We start from the raw sequence: 13206 nt of genomic DNA, 5'->3' as shown, positions 1-13206 counted from the left end.
CTTCAGATAATTCCCTCTTACAATCCTTGATGTAGGAAGGAGTGAAAAGCAATGTCAACTATCAATGGACAGAGTGCAGTTAAGTACTGGCCTACACAAAACAAGCCTAAGGAAAGGCTGACTGTTTTAGCTACTTGCAGACGGACTGAATCTCTCATTTCTAAACCACAATTCTCAGAGCTGGCATGGAGAAAATCCTGCACTCCAGGCTCAAGATAGAATAACAGCAGGAAGGGTTATTTAAGCAATGAGAAAGCTTGGCAGCAAGTGTGAGACCACCACAGGCTACATTATAGACACACAGGGTCTAATGCAGTGTGCCTTAAGGGCATTGTCTCAAGGTGATGTGTCATACATTAACATAGTGTACCATGTCCAGGCCATTGTTTCCCCAAACCAGTCCTTAGAGAACGGCTGTGTGTCTCAGAAGAAGCATATAGGCTACACTGCAATAAATGAGACCAGAACAAGATCCAATCTGTTGAATAAAGCAAGCAGTTCTGTTGAACAATAACCAGCTCAAGTATCAGACTTGCCATAGTCTGACTAAGCAAGATATTGTGTACCAATTTCATGCTTAGTCAAAGTACGCTAGGATCTGGCATATCAGTGATCTTGCTGAATGGTTCTGAAAAATCTATATTTCTATGAAATTACACATGCTTTTAAGAAAGGGTGGGGCTGTTCTCATATTACAACAGAGCAATGCATCTTCAATTGGAGGTTCCCCAATCGATCCTGTGTGTAATTTAGCCTATGGGTATTGGCAGTTCTGCTCACAATACAACTAATAGCCATAAAGTTGAGCTATTGAAAAAGATTGACAGACAAAGCATTTGCTCAGTTGGCCTACACAACGTTAATTCATCTCAAATTCACTTTACAGTTTTACACAAACCTTGAATGTTTGCCAGATAGCTTGCTGTCGAATAGCAGTAGCCTAATAGATTATATCCATTGAAGAGGAGTGTAGCCTACAGTAGCCCAAGGATAAATGGATTGTTCCACGGCCTTAAATACACATTACAAAGGGTATTTAAAATCACATGTGAATCCAAACACAATTTAATAACGTGCCAGGAGATAGTCACTCAACATAAAATCACCATGTATGTTTGATCATACATTCATGGAGTCGTAGTTACGCCTATGGTTAAGCCTACCCTGGTTGATATCTAGGTCATTATCGACACAATGTAACTCCTGCTCACCGCAACAATAGAACAGACGCAAACAAGTCGAATTGTTACAAAATTGTAACCATTTGACAACCATAACGTGTCTACTTTGTTTCCATCCAGTTTGCGACCTACCTGTTGCAGCTTCAAATCCTTCGTCTCTCGAGGAGTTTACAAACGCCGGAACGAAAATTCCCAAAGCAATCCCTTGATCAAACCAAGTGCATCAACAATTTCGCTCAAGAACTTTCCCGAAGACAGCGAAGGACATCGTAGATACCACTCTGCCATTGCAACGAAGATAGAATTATTATATTTCCTGCTGCTTCAAATTCACGAGGTAGGCCTAATATCATCGGCGGTCAATTGGTTAAATGTACTTTAGTCAGAAACAGTGCAACAAAAGCCCCAAAACGTGTGCTATCTGACGGGCAGGAAGGTACAAAGGCAATCCCCCCGGTTGTTCTGGAGAGGTCTCCAACGCTGTGTAATCGGATGTTGTCGCGAACCACAATATCCATTCATCCAATTACAGGCGTTAACCCTTTACTGACTAGAGACGAGTCTCTAGCTCACAGTGATAATTATGATCAGGCCATGTGAATCAAACCATTTTCATTAATTATCACTCAACACATAGGCTACAACTCTACGTGACATAACATAATTGTCTGTGGAATTAATAGATTTAATTGAATTATGCCAAACACTTGTTGCTTGGTCCACTGCCTTATTCAATTACTTGTGAACAGCACCATCTCTAGGCCATCAGGTAAATCACACAATATTAATATTTCGTCTGGTTCCTGTTGAAAGTAGCCTACTGTAGCCAAATTACAATACTTTTTTCAATACAATCATCTTCAACAAACCACGGCTAATAGTGTGAGATGATTTGAGGTTGGATGTGATCAATGAGTAAGGAAAAGCAAATAGATGATATTGACCTAAACTGTAGGCTACATACAGTATAACTATTATTTGACCTCACTCTTGGAAATCTGCTGAAGAGCGCTGTTTTATGTTCCTCTCTTCTGACATGTTTAATTCACCCTGAGGGACTTTGAGGAGTCATTAAGGTATTACATGCTGGTATCTTTGGCTGTAGTGCTAAATAATGTTAGAGCAGAGAGACTATTCTAGAAACACCACTCCCACAGCTCTCAATCTGACAGATCTGCTCACCAGTTGACCTACTTTTGCCTACAGATGCCGGGGGACATTAAAAGGCACAATCAACCATGTGTCTCTCATATAACAACTTCTCAGAAATATTAACTTCTATCAGATGGATCTGAGAAGTTATGAGAGACACATGGTTGGTGGGTCTTCAAGGTCCCCGAGCAACTGTAGGGTAATGAAGAAAAAGCAAAAACCTGAACAGTGGTTGTTCTATGAGAAGAAAGCTGGACTGTTTTGTGATCAAGGTTTTTTATATACACTGAACAAAAATGTAAAACGCAACATGTAAAGTGGTGGTCCCATGTTTCATGAGCTGAAATAAAAGATCCCAGAAATGTTCCATACACCCAAAATGCTTATTTCTCTCAAATTATTTAGCACAAATGTGTTTACATTCCTGTTAGTGAGCATTTCTCCTTTGCCAAGATAATCCATCCACCTGATAGGTGTCGCATATCAAGAAGCTGATTAAACAGCATGATTATTACACAGGTGCACCTTGTGCTGGGGACAATAAAAGGCCACTTAAAATGTGCAGTTGTCACACAACGCCACAGATGTCTCAAGTTAAGGAGTCTGCAATTGACATGCGGACTGCAGGAATGTCCACCAGAGCTGTTGCCAGATAATTGAATGTTCATTTCTCTACCATAAGCTTTCAATGTTGTTTTAGATCATTTATCAGTACATCTAACCAGACTCACAACTGCAGACCACATGTAACCCCGCCAAGACCTCGACATCCGGCTTCTTCACCAAATACTGAAACTATACATTGCATAGATCATATGTTAATGTTATCTCCACAACTAGGACTATCTTTAAAGATAGTACTTTGAGAATATAGATTTTGAAGGGCCTTAAAGAACTTTCCAAATCCATGTAACTACAATACAATGGCTGTAAACCAGGTAACAGATAATAGTTTCTAGTATGAGTGACAAGTAGGGGGTGATCGGACTATTCCAGGACAAAATTGTGGGATCATTTTTTGAGTGAGCTGGCCTATTGGCTTCAATGCAAGCTCAAAGGTCAAGCCACACGAGAGCACATTCCCTAAATCACAGGGGAGGCCGAAAACTGACTACAAGTGGTTTCCCATGGTCAGATTGCTCACCCTACCATACACCACAAAGCAGCCAATGTCATTGATGTGATATTTCTGAAAAGGCTATATATTCAGAGCTGATATGCTGACCACTGTTGTCAAAAACATAAAATAATTGTATGCATTGTCTTCTTAATAGAATATCCAGAAACCATTCTGTTTGAAGTTAAATATTGTGTTTTTTTAAGCAACCACAAGAAAACATGTTTTATTATAGGTATGTTAAATTAAGTTGGTAATCTGTCCAAAGTAAATCTTTATCCATGATAACATTACATGATTGTGTGATCCTGAGTATAATGCTTCTGAACAGATTTTGCCTTATTGCATCTTGTGTAGGCATACATGTACACGTAACTGCCAAAATAAAGGAAACACTTGAGTAAATGAGGGTTCTGGCAACTCTTATGGTGTAACCTGTGGGGTGCATTTTCCTGGCATGGTTTAGGTCCATTCAACCCCTTAGAGGGCAAGGTTAGCGCCAATAAATACACAGCCATTCTGAGTGATCACCTTCAACCTATGGTAAATAATTTATATCCTGATGGGAGTGGTCTCTTCTAGGATGACAATGCCCAATTCCACAAGTGGTCACTGAATGGTTGAATGAGCATGAAAACGATGTAAACCATATGCTATGCCCGTCTCAATCACCAGAGGGGTATTCCAGAAAGCCGGATTAGTGATTTAGCGAGATGTCAAACCAGAATTGTGCAAACCTACCTACTAGGTTAACTTGATCTTAGCGTGTCATGGTGAATAAATACGTGATTTCTCCGCCAATCAGATTCCTGTTTGTTACCATGGCCTGTCCATTCTTGACATTGGCGCCTGCATTGTTCGCCGTGCTTTACAAAGGGAAAAAAATGATTGGACCTTGACTACATCCTTTAGATAAGGGGTACTCAACTCTTAGCCTACGAGGTCCGGAGCCTGCTGGTATTCTGTTCTGATAATTAATTGCAAACACCTGGTGTCCCAGGTCTAAATCAGTCCCTGATTAGATGGGAACAATACAAAAAAATACAGTGGAACTGGCTTTTAGGTCCAGAGTTGAGTTTCCGGGCTTTAGATCATTCAGAATACATTTTTGAACATTGTTTTTTTCACACAATAACGCATATCTGGTCAATTTACTCAACCCATAAAGAACATTCGGAAAGTATTCAGACGCCTTCACTTTTTCCCCCAAAAATTACATTATAATCGATTTTAAAATAAGGCTAAATTGTTTAGTTTTTTTCCCATCAATCTACACACAATACCCCATAATGACAAAGCAAAAACGTTTTCTTTCGAATTTTTTGCTAATTTATACAAAATAAAAAATGGAAATATCACATTTACAAGTATTCAGTACTTTGTTGAAGCACCTTTGGCAGCGATTACAGCCTCGAATCTTCTTGGGTATGACAATACAAGCTTGGCAAACCTGTATTTGGGGAGTTCCTCCCATTCTTCTCTGCAGATCCTCTCAAGCTCTGTCAGGTTGGATGGGGATTTAACTCTTTGCACAGCTATTTTCAGGTCTCTCCAGAGATGTTCGATCAGGTTCAAGTCCGGACTCTGGCTGGGCCACTCAAGGACATTCAGAGACTTGTCCCGAAGACACTCCTGCATTGTCTTGGCTGTGTGTTTAGGGTTGTTGGTGAACCTTCGCCCCAGTCTGAGGTCCTGAGCGCTCTGTAGCAGATTTTTAAATCAAGGATCTCGCTGTACTTTGCCCCGTTCATCTCTCCCTCAATCCTGACTAGTCTCCCAGTCCCTGCCGCTGAAAAACATCCCCACAGGATGATGCTGCCACCACCATGCTTTACCGTAGGGATGGTGTCAGGTTTCCTCCAGACATGACGCTTGGTATTCAGGCCAAAGAGTTAAATCTTGGTTTCATCAGACCAGAGAATCTTGTTTCTCATGGTCTGAGAGTCCTTTAGGTGCCTTTAGGCAAACTCCAAGCGGGCTGTCATGTGCCTTTTACTGAGGAGTGGCTTCCGTCTGGCCACTCTACCATAAAGGCCTGATTGGTGAAGTGCTGCAGAGATGGTTGTCCTTCTGGAAGGTTCTCCCATTTCCACAGAGGAACTCTGGAGCTCTGTCAGAGTGACCATCGGGTTCTTGGTCACCTCCCTGACCAAGGCCCTTCTCAACCGATTGCTCATTTTGGCCCGGGCGGCCAGCTCTAGGAAGATTCTTGGTGGTTCCAAACTTCTATTTAAGAATGGAGGAGGCCACTGTGTTCTTGGGGACCTTCAATGCTGCAAAATTTGTTTGGTACCCTGAGGTCTCTGAGTTCTACGGACAATTCCTTCGTCCTCATGTCTTGGTTTTTGCTCTGACGTGCACTGTCAACTGTGGGACCTACTAAATTCTACAGTGGCTTCAGGTTACAAAAAAAAAAGAATGTATGGGAACCGTAAAAATATCTGAACACTATGAAGTGGATATGAACACACATATACTCAATTACATGCTCGCTTACACATACGGAATTATACATACACACTTGACCTCGCTCTCTTCTCTGCTCTCCCTCGATTGTTGAGAACTGTTCTATAATTTAATATGTTTCTGGCTTGTCTATCTTTTCTATGTCTTTGTCTACATGTTTATATAGGTTTACAACAAGCAAGGGGAAGATATCAGAATAGGGGCATTGGGGAATAATAACATATTGTACGGGATACATCTGTACTGTCGTGAAGCCGTCACCATAGTAATGCAGGGTCTCTCATGATCACGTGAAATGTCAATTGCTATGGAAATGCTGGGATGTGTTTTTCAATGATGTTAAAGGTAATTATGATGCAGATACGATATGGATTACAATTATTATCATGAATATTAAGGCTATATTCACTACATGTTACACAGACACTCAACCATATAAATTGGCGGGTTATTATTTACTTGGACAACACATTATACTCTTACTCTTATTTTTTTATTTAACTAGGCAAGTCAATTAATTACAAATTCTTATTTACAATGACGGCCTAGGAACAGTGGGTTAATTGCCTTGTTTAGGGGCAGAAAGACAGATGTTTACCTTGTCAGCTCGGGGATTCGATCCACCAACCTTTCAGTTATTGGCCCAACGCTCAAACCACTAGGCTACCTGCCGACTCTTAGACATACACACTCTCACTAAATCACATCCAATATCATACACATCAACCTACTCAGATTTACTACACATATAATATCTTGTCTCAATTTTTTTATATCTGTGGCATTGGCTCACAGGCAAGGGAATAAAACAAATATTGCTAGAACCTATTTCTTGAATTCTAAATATCAGACATTTGAAAGTTATATTTTTGACCATCATAATACCTCTGATGACAGTAACTTTACAAGCACTAATGATGGTCAATTTAGACTGAGAATAGTATCTAGTTACGGTAAGGGGTGAAATAAGTATATCCAGTTATAATTGTAACAGTTTAGCAGATTATAAAAAAAGAGGATCAGTCTTTACGTGGCTAAAAGAAAAGGAATATAACATATACTGCTTACAGGAAACTCACTCTACATCTTTAGATGAAGTTGCGTGGAAAAAGGAATGGGGTGGTGAAATAATTTTCTGTCATGAACAAAGGAACTCAAAAGGTGTGATGATATTAATTAACAAGAATTTCAATCTGAATATGCAAATAGTCAGGAATGATTCGCAAGGAAGGTGGATCTTTTTGAATATGAAAGTGGACGAAAAAGAGATTTGGCTCATTAATCTATATGGACCAAATCAAGATGGTCCATACTTCCTCGAAAATATTTATACCAATTTATTTAACAAACAGGCAACAAATGATCAATCATTATGGTGGGAGACTATAACACAGTGTTAAGTACCTCAATGGACCGTAAAGCAAATCACTCTGCAAACCATCATCACCATGCCCTTAAGGAAATCACAAATATTATAGACACATTAGAAATAGTGGATATTTGGAGACTAAAAAACCCAGACCTAGTGAAACATACATGGAGACTTAATCAAGCTAGTCGTCTTGACTACTTTCATGTCTCTTTCACTATTGCAGCAAAGGTTAAAAAAGTTTTAATATGAGACAGAATGTGATCGGATCATCATCTAATTGGCATTCACATAACTCTTATAGAATTTCCACGTGGACATTGAAAATTGAATCAATGTTTACTGGAGGACAACTTATTTTTAACTAAGACATAATCATTTAGAACTGAATTTTTCCAGTATAATATAGATTCAGCAAATCCCCTTATTGTTTGGGATATCTTTAAAAATGTACCTTCAGAGGTCATTTAATTCAATATTCATCAATAATAAAAAGGCAGTTTCTGGCTAAAGAGACAGGACTAACAAGGGAAATACATGAACTAATAGTGCAGGTAGATAGTAATAAAAACGATACTACAGAGATACAAAACAAGTTAAAGGAAAAACAAAAAAGAACTTGAGGAACTTATTAAAGAACGATCTAATGTAATCTATTACAAAAATAAAGCAAACTGGATGGAATATGGAGGAAAATGCACAAAATACTTCCTGAATCTCCAACAAAGGAACGCTAACAAAAATAATTTGCAGAAACTCGTTACTGAAGATGGAGTCATCAATGATTCTCAGAATTATATTTTAAAAGAGGAAGCTAAATAATTGAAGCAGATGTTCTCTTTTCCGTCTCATCCTCTCCTACTGAATGAAGATTACGGTAAGGAATTATTTCCAAACAATCCAAAAAATGTACAAAGGTACAGAAAGATCAGTGCAAAGGCCAAATTAGAGGAAGAACTTTGAGGCTATTAAATCATTTCAGTCTGGAAAAACACCAGGGCTTGATGGCATACTGGTAGAGGTATATCAAGCCTTTGATATACTAAAAGCACCATTATTAGATTGTTTTAACTACTCCTATAGAAATGGTAGTCTGTCAGGTACTCAGCAGGAAGGTCTGATTTCACTAATATTAAAACAAGAACCAGATGACAAATATAAAGATCCAGTCTAAAAAACTGGAGGCCCCTTACACTTCAATGTTGTGATGCAAAAATACTAGCAAAATGCATATCACTCAGAATTAAAAGGGTTTCATCAGGTTTGTTCATCCTGATCAGACAGGTTTTTTACATGGACGATACATTGGAGATATTATACGACAACTACTACAAATAATAGAACATCATGAAAACATCTAAGAAGTCAGGCCTGGTATTTATAGCAGATTTTGAAAAGGCATTTGATAAAGTAAGACTGGATTTTATTTATAAATGCCTGGATATTTTCAATGTCGGTGATTCTCTTATAAAATTGGTAAAAGTAATGTATAGCAACCCCAGGTGTAAAATAGTAAATAATGGTTACTTCTCAGAGAGATTTGAATTGTCAAGAGGAGTTTAACAAGGGTGTCCACTGTCACCATATCTATTTGTTATGGCCATCGAAAGGCAGATCTAATAACAATATTAGAGGATTAGAAATCCAAGGCTTTAAAACAAAGGTGTCCATGTATGCCGATGACTCAAGTTTTATATTAAGTCCGCAAGCTAGGTCCCTGCAATGTCTCATTGAAGATCTAGATAACTTTTCTGGACTAAAACCTAATTATGATAAGTGTACAATATCACGTATTGGATCTTTAAAAATACAACTTTTACATTACCCTACAGTTTACCTATAAAATGGGCGGACGGTGATGTAGACATACTTGGTATTCATATCACAAAATGTATAAATAAGCTCTCCACAATAAATTTCAATAGAAAACTTGTAAAAATAGAAAAGATCCTACAACCATGGAGAGGTAAATACCTGTCTATTTATAGAAAAATTGCCCTGATTAACTCCTTAGTCATATCTCAGTTTACTCACTTATTTATGGCACTACCTACTCCTGATGATTCATTTTTCAAATCATATGAGCAAAAAATATTTTGCTCTATATTTCACTTTAAACCAGACAAAATAAAGTTTGCCAATCTATATAATGAATAGGGTGGGTTGAGATTATTAAATATAAAATCACCAAACCTTTCTCCAAAGGCGTCACTTATTCAAAAGTTTTACTTGAACCCTAAATGGTTCTCAAGTAGATTACTAAGAAAAGCTCATCCATTAATTATTGCCTTTTTGCCTTTCTGCAGATTGCCATGTCTCATTATCGATTAATTGAAAATGATACTTTTTTCAAAGTATCTCTTTTTCAAACAAGCATTACAGAGCTGGCTACAATTTCAATTTCACCGCCATGAAAAAAATAGAACAAATATAATGGCTGAACTCAAATGTGCTGGTTGATCATTTTTTACATTTTATTTCACCTTTATTTAACCAGGTGGGCTAGTTGAGAACAAGTTCTCATTTGGAACTGCGACCTGGCCAAGATAAAGCATTGCAATTCAACACATACAATAACAGAGTTACACATAGAATAAACAAAACATACAGTGAATAATACAGTAGAAAAAAAGAAAACAAAAAGTCTATATACAGTGAGTGCAAATGAGGTAAGATAAGGGAGTTAAGGCAATAAATAGGCCATGGTGGCGAAGTAATTACAATATAGCAATTAAACACTGGAATGGTAGATGTGCAGAAGATGAATGTGCAAGTAGAGATACTGGGGTGCAAAGGAGCAAGATAAATAAATAAATACAGTATGGGGATGAGGTAGATAGATGGGCTGTTTACAGATGGGCTATGTACAGGTGCAGTGATCTGTGAGCTGCTCTGACAGCTGGTACTTAAAGCTAGTGATGGAGAAATGAGTCTCCAGCTTCAGAGAATTGGAAGGAAAGACGACCAATGTAGGAATTGGCTTTGGGGGTGACCAGTGAGATATACCTACAGGAGCGCGTGCTACGAGTGGGTGCTGCTATGGTGACCAGTGAGCTGAGATAAGGCGGGGCTTTACCTAGCAGAGACTTGTAGATGACCTGCAGCCAGTGGGTTTGGCGACGAGTATGAAGCGAGGGCCAACCAACGAGAGCGTACAGGTCGCAGTGTTGGGTAGTATATGGGGCTTTGGTGACAAAACGGATGGTACTGTGATAGACTGCATCCAGTATGTTGAGTAGAGTGTTGGAGGCTATTTTATAGATGACATCGCCGAAGTCGAGGATCGGTAGGACGGTCAGTTTTACGAGGGTATGTTTGGCAGCATGAGTGAAGGATGCTTTGTTACGATATAGGAAGCCGATTCTAGATTTAATTTTGGATTGGAGATGCTTAATGTGAGTCTGGAAGGAGAGTTTACAAGTCTAACCAGACACCTAGGTATTTGTAGTTGTCCACATATTCTAAGTCAGAGCCGTCCAGAGTAGTGATGCTGGACGGGCGGGCATGTGCGGGCAGTGATCGATTGAATAGCATGCATTTAGTTTTACTTGCATTTAAGAGCAGTTGGAGGCCACGGAAGGAGAGTTGTATGGCATTGAAGCTCGTCTGGAGGTTAGTTAACACAGTGTCCAAAGAGGGGCCAGAAGTAAACAGAATGGTGTCGTCTGTGTAGAGGTGGATCAGAGAATCACCAGCAGCAAGAGCGACATCATTGATGTATACAGAGAAGAGAGTCGGCCCGAGAATTGAACCCTGTGGCACCCCCATAGAGACTGCCAGAGGTCCGGACAACAGGCCCTCCGATTTGACACATTGAACTCTATCAGAGAAGTAGTTGGTGAATCAGGCGAGGCAGTCATTTGAGAAACCAAGGCTGTCGAGTCTGCCAATAAGAATGTGATGATTGACAGAATCAAAAGCCTTGGCCAGGTCGATGAATACGGCTGCACAGTAATGGCTGTTATCGATGGCGGTTATGATATCGTTTAGGACCTTGAGCGTGGCTGAGGTGCACCCATGACCAGCTCTGAATCCAGATTGCATAGCGGAGAAGGTACGGTGGGATTCGAAATGGTCAGTAATCTGTTTGTTAACTTGGCTTTCAAAAGACCTTAGAAAGACAGAGTAGGATAGATATAGGTCTGTAGCAGTTTGGGTCTAGAGTGTCACCCCCTTTGAAGAGGGGGATGACTGCGGCAGCTTTCCAATCTTTGGGAATCTCAGACGATACGAAAGAGAGGTTGAACAGGCTAGTAATAGGGGTTGCAACAATTTCGGCAGATAATTTTAGAAAGAGAGGGTCCAGATTGTCTAGCCTGGCTGATTTGTATGGGTCCAGATTTTGCAGCTCTTTCAGAACATCAGCTATCTGGATGTGGTTGAAGGAGAAATGGTGGGGGCTTGGGCGGGTTGCTGTGGAGGGTTCCGGGCAGTTGACCGGGGTAGGGGTAGCCAGGTGGAAAGCATGGCCAGCCGAAGAGAAATGCTTATTGAAATTCTCAATTATAGTGGATTTATCGGTGGTAACAGTGTTCCCTAGCCTCAGAGCAGTGGACAGTTGGGAAGAGGTGCTCTTATTCTCCATGGACTTTACAGTGTCCCAGAACGTTTTTGAGTTTGTACTACAGGATGCAAATTTCTGTTTGAAAAAGCTAGCCTTTGCTTTCCTAACTGCCTGTGTATATTTGTTCCTAACTTCCCTGAAAAGTTGCATATCACAGGGGCTATTCGATGCTAATGCAGAACGCAAATGGATGTTTTTGTGCTGGTCAAGGGCAGACAGGTCTGGACTGAACCAAGGACTATATCTATTCCTAGTTCTACATTTTTTTAATATGGCATGCTTATTTAAGATGGTGAGGAAGGCACTTTTAAAGAATAACCAGGCATCCTCTACTGACAGGATGAGGTCAATTTCATTCCAGGATACCCCGGCCAGGTCGATTAGAAAGGCCTGCTCGCAGAAGTGTTTTAGGGAGCATTTGACAGTGATGAGGGGTGGTCGTTTGACCGCGGACCCATTACGGATGCAGGCAATGAGGCAGTGATCGCTGAGATCTTGACTGAAAACAGCAGAGGTGTATTTGGAGCACGAGTTAGTTAGGATATCTATGAGGGTGCCCGTGTTTACAGATTTGGTCATTTGCGTGAGGTTGAGGGCATCAAGCTTAGACTGTAGGATGGCCGGGGTGTTAAGCATGTCCCAGTTTAGGTCACCTAGTAGCACGAGCTCAGAAGATAGATGGGGGCAATCAATTCACATATGGTGTTGAGGGCACAGCTGGGGGCACAAGGTGGTCTATAGCAAGCGGCAACAGTGAGAGACTTGTTTCTGGAAAGGTGAATTTTTAGAAGTAGAAGCTCGAATTGTTTGGGTACAGACCTGGATAGTAGGACAGAACTCTGCAGGCTATCTCTGCAGTAGATTGCAACACCGCCCCCTTTGGCAGTTCTATCTTGGCAGAAAATGTTATAGTTAAGGATGGAGATTTCAGGGTTTTTGGTGGTTTTCGTAAGCCAGGATACACACACGTCTAAGACATCCAGGTTGGCAGAGTGTGCTAAAGCAGTGAGTAAAACAAACTTAGGGAGTAGGCTTCTAATGTTAACAGGCATGAAACCAAGGCTTTTACGGTTACAGAAGTCAACAACTGAGAGCACCTGGGGAGTGGGAGTGGAGCTAGGCACTGCAGGATCTGGATTAACATCTACATCACCAGAGGAGCAGAGGAGAAGTAGGATAAGGGTACGGCTAAAGGCTATACGGACTGGCCGTCTAGCACGTTCAGAACAGAGTAAAAGGAGCAGGTTTCTGGGCACGATAGCATAGATTCAAGGCATAGCGTACAGCCAAAGGTAAGGTAGGATGTGAGTACATTGGAGGTAAAACTAGGCGTTGAGTAATGATGAGAGAGATATAG

The 13206-nt window shown here is 40.3% G+C and overlaps 1 protein-coding gene across 3 annotated transcripts in view; it reads right to left on the bottom strand.

Moving 5' to 3' along the window:
* LOC115167533 (protein kinase C and casein kinase II substrate protein 3) overlaps positions 1-1689 on the bottom strand; it is a 32064-nt gene extending 30375 nt beyond the window's left edge. The window contains exon 1 of one of the 3 annotated variants that reach the window (XM_029722028.1): positions 1314-1689. The gene's annotated coding sequence lies outside the window, so the exon portion shown is untranslated. Of the gene's footprint in view, positions 1-898; positions 1091-1313 lie in introns of those variants that run through there. The other 2 variants (XM_029722024.1, XM_029722025.1) reach the window with 2 other exon arrangements.
* Between the last annotated feature and the right edge of the window lie 11517 nt (positions 1690-13206).

Source organism: Salmo trutta, chromosome 29 (assembly GCF_901001165.1).
Source record: "Salmo trutta chromosome 29, fSalTru1.1, whole genome shotgun sequence".
NCBI classification, from domain to species: domain Eukaryota; kingdom Metazoa; phylum Chordata; class Actinopteri; order Salmoniformes; family Salmonidae; genus Salmo; species Salmo trutta.
The sequence above is the reverse complement of the archived record's forward strand: the minus strand, read 5'-3'. Positions and strand labels throughout refer to the sequence as shown.